This window comes from Falco biarmicus, chromosome 3 (assembly GCF_023638135.1).
Source record: "Falco biarmicus isolate bFalBia1 chromosome 3, bFalBia1.pri, whole genome shotgun sequence".
NCBI classification, from domain to species: domain Eukaryota; kingdom Metazoa; phylum Chordata; class Aves; order Falconiformes; family Falconidae; genus Falco; species Falco biarmicus.
The window spans coordinates 53,636,758-53,647,101 of NC_079290.1; positions in this window are offsets into that span (position 1 = coordinate 53,636,758).

Here is a 10,344-nt window from a genome sequence, read left to right on the forward strand (position 1 = left end):
TGGTAGAAATTAAACCCAGACAGATTCATGTTTTGTGACAACATTGATATTTTTGATAGAGCAGGCTGGTACTTGTTGCAGCATCTGCTAAGGAAAATAGCAAATTCTTCATATTTTGATAGCTTCAAGTCAACAGAGGCATAATTTGTTAGTGCAGTCTTTTGTCCCACAGAATGGCAAAATTGTTGGGCTCATTTTCCATACCATATAAAGAATGGCATTGTAAAGGTGCTACTAAAGTTTTTATTTTTGTTAAAAATTTAATGGTCTTGAGTTAGATTGTGTAAATGTTGCTGTCGTCAGTATTACAACTTTACTGTCCATTCGGCTTATTTATGCCACTGTAGCCAATGCTGTGTCTTTTCTAAGTGGACATATATTTCTCTATAAACTAAAATAAAGTGTAAACAAGAAAAAAATTAAATACTATTTTTAAATTATTGATGGATAGCTACTGCAGTAATGAGTTTATAAATTATACTTTTTTATTACATGCATTTCTAATGGTTTTCATTTAGCACATGGCTTGTGGCATGTTTATATTTTTGAATTAAATTATGTCAATTTAAATAAAATTTCTGTAAACATAATACTTAGGAATCTGAAATCTGATTTCCTTTAATAGTTTATGATACTTGCTCATGGTTCACAATTTCTGTCATAAATCAACTGTGCATAACTGTTTTAGAAGAGAACAATGAAAAAGTTGAAAGCTAACAGAAAAAAAAAGTTGGTATTATTTCTCTAATACTCTCTACGATGGGAAAAAACAACCCTAATTTATCATAAAAATCTATTTTGCTAAGTAAAAAGCCCCTACTCATAAAATCACTTGTTATGAGCAAATGACAATTCTATGATGTAGAAGAAGCAGGAAGGTATGACCTTTCAATGTATTTGTTTGAATTTTTATTCATATATTCTATTTAAAGAGCAAGCTAGCTGAGCAAGACACATTCTTGGCCTACTTGTACATTTACATCTAAGTGCATGCTAAGTGATTTTGTAAAGGCACACAAATTTATCTGTTGTATCTATAAATTCTTTATACATCTAGTATTTCACGTAGATGTGGCCTTTTATCTTAATTTTCCATCTGTTAACAAATCCTTTATTTTAAAGAGAAGCTTTAAAACATTCAAACAATTTATGTTTGAAAGAAGAAATATATTTAAGTCATTAACTCCAAGTCCACATCATGTCTTTGACAGCTGACAAATAAATAGTTATGGTGCCAAATAATTTCTGTTTAGTGTAAATGCACAAAACATTGTCCATGTGGGAAACTGTATCTCAATTTTTTCCTTGGATTTTCTCCCAGGAGAAAGCCATTATACACCTACATTGCTCTTGTAACCATATGCCTAAAATCAAATGCTTCACCTTAACTGGAAACAAAAAAGAACAGGATGATGAAACACAACCCTAATATCATTATAATCTAGTATTATAGGTTGTATATATAATACTATATATTTTCACTCCAAATTTTACTAAAATATTCATCTCATCTTTGAAATAAAATAACATAGGGATAAATTAGAAAGGAAATGGGTGGAAATAACTAGCTATGATCAATCATAACAACTATAGTTACTGGAAACAGCTGTCATATGAACCATGTTAAGAAAGGGAGAGACATAAAATTTACCTTCAGGGTGATGAGTAGCAAGGTCATCAAGAGCAGAACGATCTACTTGTCGCCTATTCAGCAAGAAAGACATACCCTTCCTTAGCCCCAGTTTGGGTTGTTTTAAACCTTTCCTCTCCATGCTAGCTTTTCAGTAGCTTCCAGGCAATTTAAGGTATAAATTCAACCGTTCATTTCAACCTATGGTGAAATTTCATATAAGAAATGTAGCAGGGTGACGCCTCATCTCTGTGAAGGAGATAAAAACTGGTACCTTACAATTTTATTAGATGTCACATTGCACTTTTGGAAACCTGGTGCCTTCCCTACCCTTCAGTTTTGCACTTTCATATTAGTTTTATTTGCAAACTATTTCAAGTTGTCTTTTAGGCAAACAAACTGTCAGTATTATTTTTAGTATTTTCTTTTTACTGTTTAGTCCCTTGCTGGACAAGTATTTGGCATTTGGGAAATCAAGGAGTTTCACATCTTAATAAAAGTTTCCAATTAACAATACCACAAAAAAAATAGGATAGTAACAACCACAAAAAAAAATAGGATATTAACAAACAAATTGTTAGAACACAGCAAAGCTGTGCTCGTCTCCATCTGCCATTTTTTTCTCATTTTCTTTTTCCAGGATACTGGTACATAACGTTTCCCTTCCCTCATTCTCCTGCATTAATGTCCAGTTCTTAAATTAAAGGTGCAGCTTTGTGTGGGACTCTGGCACCCAGAGGGTTCTTTATGGCTATCTCTATTCATCTGCAGATTGACAGAAGCTGATAGGGCAATCTGGGGAAATGCTAAAGATTTTTTGCTCTGCTCTGTCTTAAAAAGCCCATTTCTGGTCAGCGGTTGCTTAAGCAGATAAACCCCGAGTTCATCAGACACCCTTTTGTGTTCTTGTGTTTTGTCTTTAATTCAACTCCTAGCCAAAAGTATCTGTCAGCATCATCCTACATTTCCTTTCTTTGGTGGGATAACCCTAATGCTGCCAGGTTCTATTTCATCTGGACAAATGTGCAAATAGACTTTGTGATGTATCAAAAAACATGAATGGGCAAAGCTATATCAGATATTCCCTTCTTTCTTATCTTTAAACTTTGAACCACAGTTGCTTTGGTTTTCTGTGGCTCGCTTTGGTTAGGAAAAAAAAGAGTATCATATTTTTATCCTTTTACAGAAGCTCAAAAATCTTCTGGAAGGTCACTGGATTTATAGGTACTCATGGAGAATAAATGATTAGAGAGTGGAGGTAGTGAGAGAAGTCCAGTTTAAGTCATACCTAAGAGTCATAGAAGATTAGCAGAATGTCATTGCAATCTAAGAAGCATGGTAAAGGACCAACCATTTTATGAAAGGGAGAATTCCTCTCTAAACTTCTTCTATAATTTTGTGAAAGAATATTTAAATTATTTTTAAAATAAGTAACTGACCCTTTGCAGGTATTCCTCTTCTAGTCAATGTAGGAATACTTTATCACTCACCCCATCCCTTCACACTTATGAAAAAATAATGGTCTTGAAATGCATGTCTTCAGTGTAATAAGGTTTACTGCACAGTGGAGAGCAGCAGGTTTTTAGAAACAGAAAAACTTTTCTTCCGGAATAGCTAATGCTATTTCCATCATCATTCTGCATTGAACATGATCCCTGCATTTAATTATTATTCCTTTTTCATATTGGCCACCTTCATGCAAAAGCAGCCCAGCTTTCTACTGGGAAATCATTGGATTTCCAGTGGAAACATGCTGGGTTCTTAACTCTATAAATATGCATACATTTTCCAAACAAAGTTTGCTCAGTTCATAAAAAAAAAAAAAAAAAAAAGAGTAAACCAGGTGTTACTGGCTTCCAGAGTCAATACATGGCTATAGACAAAATAAATAAAAAAAAATTGTTTATTTTAATGTGATCTCACATTTTTAATAGAGTCAAATTAATTTGGATTTTTACAGTACTTAACTATTTGTCAAACCTTTCAAATTCTCTGTCAGTTGAATATCACTGTAACTATGCTCAGGGGTAAAAATAAAACTAGAGTAAAATCAGACTTCATAGTTTTTAAAGGTGCCACTAATTAGAAACATTATAACAGTTTTGCCCATCAAATATTTTAACTATGATATGAACAGAAACAGAGAAAAAGCTCCTTTTTTTTCTCATGTGTATTTCCAGCAAAATTTTCAAGCTGATATACTGTGATAAGCTTTTCAGCAATGATTAGAGATTCATAGCACTGAGACTTCTTCACAAAGATGGCATGCAGAAACAATCAGTATTTATTTTCTTATCAAATCACCTCTCACTAGCTGACTTGTGGTAGCTGACGACACATTTTCTCTCAGCATGCCAGAATTGTGCAGCAGAATGCATTATGTCTAATCTGCAAATGTTTTTTGTTCTTAAGTGTAACAGAGCCAGCAGAAACTACATTGTCTGATTTATAAAGAGAAAATAAGCAAATGAAATTTTATAGATTACCTAAGCAACAACTGAAGTCTATAACTACTTTGAAAGTATAAATAAGAAAAAAAGTTTGGTATATATGTATAGCCCCACTGATTTAGAGAGAAGAAGCAACAGACTGCAGGGACCTCAGAAAAGAGGGAGTTATCAGAAGCTTATTTGCCTGCAGTTCTATCAGTTTCCACCACAGTGCTGGTTGAAACCTTATTGTCTGAATTATTTTAAACTAGCTTGCAAAAGTCAGGAAGGAAGACAGACTGAACACACAGCTTAATAAGTATTTTCTATCTCTACATTTTCATTTCTGTGAGTATCACAGTCAATTGGAATTGTACTGAGAAATCTAAGACTACTTCTAAGGAAAATGTCAAACTGATGCCTCATAGACATATTTTGAGGCATCAATGTGTAATATTAGAATACAATCAAAAATTTAGTATCTGTTATTTAGATTCCTTCAATTTATGAGACAAATATTATGTTTGCATAAAGTATACATGGGGAAAAAATATTATAATTCTAAGTTTTCGACTAGAATTAGAACCATTCCAAATAATAACGGTACAGAATTCTTATACCAGACCATGAATAATTTGCATTTCCCCCAACACTCAAGTCAGAAATAGAGGTAAATATTGAAATAACATTAGGAAGGAGCAGACAGTCTAAGCTTTCTGACCTTTCATGTGACTATCAGTTCTGGTGCAGCAGCACAGGTAATTCCCTGGATTCAATGGTTCTTATGCCAGTGTCATTTACAGCACATTGGTGTCAGCCGGCATGCAAGACATGTACTTGCCTGCAGGTTGTACTTGGAGCCCTGAACGGACCGCTCTGGTGACAGGACAAGATTGGTGATGTTGTACAGCGACCAGGAGTGCTGGATCATGGGACTTTAACGAAGAAATCTGAGGCTCTGAGAAGACAACTGAGGGAGCATACACAGAGGTTGTCCAGGGCACAGCATGTGAAGTAATGCACAACCCAATAGAGAATCAATGGTGATAAAACTCACAGCGATTCAAACCTAAGGAACCCTCCAGCAGGTCTTAAACTGTGATACAAGTATTAGATGTGGCATATGAACTATAGTAAAATTTAAAGGCTGAAGTAAGAAGCTGTATGGATAAAAAATGACGAAGCTCTTACCCAGCCGCTTGCAAGCTGTGATGAAATAGCTATTACAGCTGGAGAGCTGTTTGAAGGGTGGAGGCCTTGTGAAATATTTGTGGAGGCAGAGAATGAATTCTCATTTGCTGTGGACTGGAACCAGAGAAACCCACTATGTAGACACCTTAGAACTGTAGTTGTGTGCAGGCTTCATTTTATAACAGTGTTTAATAATTCTATGTTAAGAGATAGGAGTTGCTATTGATGGAATAAGGGCATGCATGGCATTATTTTCTGGCATTCTACAAAGATTTATATAGACAAAATAGAGATACAGTGAAGACTTTGGATAGTACCTTTAACACTGAATGTGAAAAAAAAAAATACTGTTGCTGTTGTGTTTCTTTGGCATGCAGTATTGTTGTATATGTATTGTTGTGCATTGCAATATATATCCAAAGAATAAAAAGTAACATATTTTTTGTTTACTTCTTGTAAATGTTCAATTTGCATCCCAAGTACGAACATCTGTTTCAATAATATATTTCAATGTAATTTTAATAAGTCAATGTTTAAGAGGTTCTTTATATCTGTTATTTTGCTCTTCCTTCAGCATTTTTCTCTAGGGAGGGAAAGTTCTGTTGCCAGAAAATTACAAGCAAAAATATAGACAGAAATTCAGAACAAGATCTGCCATTCCATGTTGATAAAAAAGCAGCACTTCCCAAAAGCCTGAAACCTAGAAAATGCATTGGGGTTTATCCTCCACATCAAATGGAAGTGACTACACAAATATCCTGTGGCATGAAAAGCAGACTGTGATGTTTAAAATGTTACTATTGTTCACACCTTATATCAACGCTGCAATGCAAACCCTGGCTCTGAACAACTCACAGATGGTGAGGACACTTTCAACATGAATGAAGATCCAAAACCTCACCATACCAAATTTAGCATGCCAGTCATACCATTAACGTCTGTAAAGTACATACTTAAATGACAGTCCTTGAGGATATTTACCAAAGGTCCTGAAAATTCACAGAATGGACGAGTAAAAGCTGAAGCAAATCCTGAACATGCTTCTGGGTTGTGGAATGTCATATTCCAAAATAGAGAGAAACTGACCCTATGTTTACTTAAATAGGGTCAATAGGAACTTTTTAGTATGTCCTTTCCAGCACTGTTTTCTATGCTTTCTATTCTTTCTGTGTAGAGGGAAAAGTGGTGCCTCATATTTTTCAACCATGTTCCAAGCATATTTAGACACTACACCATGGAAGCACCCTTGGGGAAGGAGCTTGGTCTGAGAACATTGCTTTGAGGTATGTGAAGGGAGAAAAAAAAAGAAGAGGCAGTACCAACTGACGGGAGCAGACAGCTTTGAACAGGGAGTGGAAGAATTCCCAGCACTTCACATTAACAAATCAAAATGTACATCCTTTTCCAAAGACAGTCTTTTCTTGTGGTAAAGTACTATGGTCTATTCTTCAAGTTTCATTATTTTAAATTGTAGGGTGGATTTTTGTGGGGTTTGTTTGTTTGTTTGATTGTTTTTTAAGAAATCACATCCAATAACAATAATAGAGAAAAGCATACTTTCAGCTCAGAGGCATAATGAGTAGCTATGTGAATGCTGTAGAAGCTATTAATGGTATCTCAAACTTACAAGAAAATTATACCTATTTAGCTCGGTTAAGCAATATAGATGTAAGGAGTTACACACAGTGAGACAGATGTTAATAAGCATCAAGACTTGATGTAAAGTCAACTAAGATAAAGAGGAAACTTTCCAATCATTCAGTACTGGCAGAAACACCTGTATAAGGCCATCCTACATAGATAGGCACATGACTCAGAGCTGAAGGAAATAGATGAAAATGACTGGGGTAAGTTGTTGTTATACCTCTTTCTTACTGTCCTTGCATGGCTTTATAGAAGCAATAATAACAGCGGCACCCAGATCTGAAGACAAAAGCAGCAAGGTCACCACTTGAGTGCAGCCAGCCTTGACCAGTGTGCCGTGCAGATAATAGGTACATAGGATCTCTTAGGCAATTGTTCCAGAAAGTCTTACTTAGCCAAGTGTTCCAGGCAGAAAAAAGACATGTCCTTCCATCTTTCTGTCAGGATATACAATTGTGGCTGGTGGCAGGGACATATGAGCTAATGAGGAGGGCAGCTCTGGTATACTGTGAGATCCAATATCAATATCCCAATCACTAAAGTCTGCTGCAACCCCGGCAAAACCAGAAGAGATCCTGCACGGTGTACTATGCTGACGTGGCAAAACGAGTGTGACAAAATCAGAAGCAATTGAACTGCAAGTTACTGCTATGTAACTGCGAAGTCCCTGCTGGTGGCTGTGTGCCTGCGGTCTGTCAGGCTACCGCACTCAGCTACAGAACAGATTTCAGTGTAACTACCTTCATGCTTCTAGCTCACGTACTGTCACATTCCTTAATCTCTTACTACAACTAAACGATATCTTAGACATGGACTTCATACTTTTGTTAGTGCTGTGTAGAGAAATATTAACTATTATTCTGACATTGTTTATTACTCTCTGAGAAATGAAATGTTAACCATTAGTATGGAAATCCTGATTTCATAGAACCATTGCAGCCATGTAACACTGTAATACAGGATTCCCATTGCTATTACAAGGTCATCATTTTGTGCTGAATTTGCAAGGCTTTGGGACTAAGGCTAGTCAGGCTTACTCTACCTGAGCTTCTCCTAAGCTGCCTGCAAATTTGTTTTACTTAGCTTAGTTATGAAAGCAATTTCTCTAATTGACCTATGGTTATTTTTTTTCTTTTTATTTACCTTCGTATGGTACAAAAAATGCTTTATATTGATTATAGTAAAACCAGTTACTCTATGTAGAATGAGTTATTTATGACTAACATAACAACAGAGTGTTGAGAAATACAGGGTTGGTTCTAGAGAGGAAGAGACAGAGGATGAAGAGCAGAGAACTAGAGTCATTGAATAGGGCGCAAGCTTGGCTCTGGAGACCCCACAACTATGACTCATTCACCAATGATTAATCAAAGAAATGCAGACATGGAGCTGGGCACAGCTAGTTTTAGAGGTAACAAAAGGAAAAATGAAATAACATCTCCCACACTTAAAAGGCATTGTATATAATAAATTCAAGTGTAGTGTGGAGCTGCAGATTGATGAATAATACGCAAAGGTTTAAAAGCACATTAACAAATGTCTAAAAATGATTGCAGGTAGATCCTATATGAAGGAAGAAGTCATCCACATGAACATCATGTTCCTCTCAGTGAAGGTCTTCTGTTGCTCATGGTAATATCCCCCTGACTCCCACCACCAGAGTGAAACCACCAACCACACAATGCAGAGGAGCAGGGAGGCAGTAGGCATAAAACCAGGAAAAGGGGAGGAAAATAAGTGTGTAAACTGCATTGCTATTCTTTCTTTTTCTGTAGCAATCTGCATTAATAATTATTACACTCTTCAGATTTCACCTATACTAACCATAAATTCTTGGCTTTACTTGACTATAAGGTATGTTTCTACTTTGCTCATAAACAAGATTTTGAGCATAATACTGTATTACCTCAAGGTAATTCAAATGAGTCACCGATCGTGGGCCTTAATCATGTTGTGCAGAAGTAAAGAAAGCAGTCATTCCAAATTACTTTCTTGTATGACTTGACAATCTGTTGCCTATTATGATCTAGTTTAGTTTTGGAAAGCAGCCTGTCAATGTAGATACTTTTTCTCCCAGAGATGCTGTGTATGCACAGGATGACAGAACACCCTGACAAGATTGGAAGAGGAATGAAAGAAACACCAGGGGAGAGAAACAAGGAGGTTAGGCTATTTTTACTTGGGATTTCTGGAGAGTTAGAACTTAGGGGATAGAGGAAACAAACAGATGTTGGGAGAATAGAAGGGGGTTTGGCAAAGATACTGTGTCCTGGGAAGGAAAAAAAAAAAAAAAGTGAAAGAAGAGATGTTTGGGAAAAAAAAGCTTTTAGTGTAAAGTAGGTCAAAGCTTTTAGCCAACCAGGAGGAGTGCTGGGGAGATAAGCTGTGTATGGAGTGGTGAACTCTGTGTCTGGGACCTGGGCTTCTAGTCATTCATACTATTTAATTACTTCCAAATCCCCACCACAACTTCAACCTGAGTCAGTTAGCACTCTTACAAACAAGCAGTCACTGTCAGGGAACAGGAAAGAAAACCCATTATTCCCAAGAAGTAGAATGGATGAGGCCATCATGCTTGGAGGAAGGTGGCAAGAGAAAAGAGGGGTTGACACGTATACTGGCAGGCTGCGGCACGTGGCCCTCTGGACAGAGAAGCAGCTTAGACTTAGGTCTTTTTTGTGTACTAGTCTAGATGCAGCCTGATACGCCAGCTGAGACTCCTGAGAGGGAAAAGAAAAATATTTATTTTGCTTTGTGTTCCTCAGAAGGGCAGATGCTATAATGGGATGCACAGAATAATGTCTATTGTCAAAAGTACCTGGGAGGACTAGTACACAGCTGTGGCTTGCAGAAAGTTAACTTTGGCAAAGGCCACACAGTACTAGTTCACACACAACTAGCAGTAGATACTGTTTGTTCCATGATGCCAAATCTGTTCAGATGTCCAGAGCAAGCTGGAGTTATTGCAGATGGCCATTTTTAAGGAGAATAGATCACATCATACAAGCACAATTGGATCTGCAGCTGTGTTATTTGGAACTGTATGTACCAGAACCCTGATTTTTATTCTTCTTGTGATTTTCACAGAGCATAATATTCATGTACTCTGAAAACGACAGTACAACTTCAAAAGAATTAGATGCCAGTTTAATACACTGTAATAAGAACACTGAAAATCTGTCGGGACTTTTCTGATATGAGTGATCACTTTTTATGGCAGATGATGTAGTGCAGGAGAATATTTAAACAAGTATTACTACTCTTTTCCAAAATGATGGGGAGGGTGTAAAAAAAAAAAAAGAAGTTGAATCTATAAGTCAAGCCCCATGATTTGATTAGCATTTATTTTTCATTAGAATCTGTATTGCTTCGGAACTGCCCATTTTATTTTGTCAAACACAACCTTTTTTTTTTAATATATTTTAATATATTATCTTAAGAGAAAACAGA